Source organism: Coenobita brevimanus, chromosome 44 (assembly GCF_032717465.1).
Source record: "Coenobita brevimanus isolate Jiangsu-jjx chromosome 44, ASM3271746v2, whole genome shotgun sequence".
Taxonomy (NCBI): domain Eukaryota; kingdom Metazoa; phylum Arthropoda; class Malacostraca; order Decapoda; family Coenobitidae; genus Coenobita; species Coenobita brevimanus.
Window position 1 is genome coordinate 50,482,294 of NC_136997.1, and position 1,730 is coordinate 50,484,023.

Here is a 1,730-nt window from a genome sequence, read left to right on the forward strand (position 1 = left end):
GGGACGTTTGTATGTATAGGATGATAGCAGAGAAGGATGTGAGTTCAGTCGTTCATTCACTCTGAGTTGATTTTGGAGGGATAGAGTGGAGAGGCATAGGAGTAAGGAGGTGTGCACTTGAGAGGCGTCTGGCGAATGATAGATAGATAGATAGATAAATAAATAGATAGATAGATAGAGTGGATAGGTATGTGAGTAAGGGGGTGTAAGTTAGAGAGCTGTATGGCGTAGATAGATAGATAGATAGATTGGAGAGGCATATGAGTAGGGGAGGTGTAAGTTAGTGAGGCGACTGGCGATTGATAGATAGATAGATTGACTAAAAGCATTGCAAGGTCCTGCTTTTGATTCAAATGACTAATACTGTGTTCACTGAATTCAAGTGTCACAATAATATTAGTCTAACTTTGCCAAATCTTTTCTCTTTTGCAGGTGAGTGTGCAGAGTTATTGACGGCGTGTGTGTAGAGTCCAGGGTAAGTAGAAACAGATCTGGTTGTTGTAGTCATAGTGAAGTTTGGGAAGATATTACTGGCAGATTGAATGAAGCTGGTGATGATTGGAGTGTGGTGAAAATACTTAAAATTGTGATGAAAATATATGTGAAGTGAAGGAGCGATGTGGTGTGGATGTGGATGTGATAGGAAGCGTTAGGAGAAACACACTGAGGTGGTTTGGCCATGTGGAGAGGATGGAGAGTGAGAGACTGACGAGGAGAGTGTATGTAAGTGAGCTGGAGGGGGGTAGAGGGAGGGGGAGGCCAAGGATGAGATGGAGGGATGGAACGGAGAGGTATATGAGAGAGGGGGGTGAGCTGGGAGCAGGGCAATGAAATGGCAGGGGATAGGGCGACAAGGAGGCTATTTGCTTGTGGCCACCCCTTACGGGATTGAGGCGTCTGGCAATAGATAGATAGATAGATATATGTGACGTAAGAAGATGATGCTCTTAACCATGTCTAATCTGTACTAATCTCACCGAACCTACGCATACCTAACCTAATTCACCTTCACCTAACCCAGCCCAACCTAACCACATCTAAACCGACCTAATTTACCCCAGTCTCAAATAATCTTCTCATATTTGGTCTTATCGAATCCCGCCTAACCTAGAATGACCTAACCCAGCCTAAATTAACCCACCCTTGTCTAGCTTAGCCGCACCTAGCCCAGTCTAATTATATTTAACCTCATAATCTCACCTAACCTGCTCATACCTAACCTAAATTCATCCAACCTAGCCTATCCTACCGCAGCCAAACCATGTCTTAACCGACCTAATCTCACCCGGTCTCACTTAACCGAACAGTACCTAACCTAACCAAACCCAGCCAAGCCTAAAATGACCTAATCCAACCAAACCTAACCCAGCCTAACCCAGTCAAATAAAACCAACCTAAACACATCTAAACCGACGTATTCTAACCCAATCTAACCTAATCACACAATGCCTAATCCGACTGAACCCAGCCCAACCTAAAATGACCTAATCCAACCAGTCCCAGCCCAAAGTGACCTAACCTAACTTAATATCGGCTATTCATTCCTGAAGAGTCGTTGCATGTGGTCTGTGAGAGTCTACGGATGTCACACTGAAAATTTGGCCCGATCTGTGTACAAGCGGTGTGTGTGTGTGTGTGTGTGTGTGTGTACCTCATATATTTGTGTTAGATCTGGCTCTGTTTAATGCAGAGATGAGCGATAAATAATGATATACTCACAAGCTTTAGAA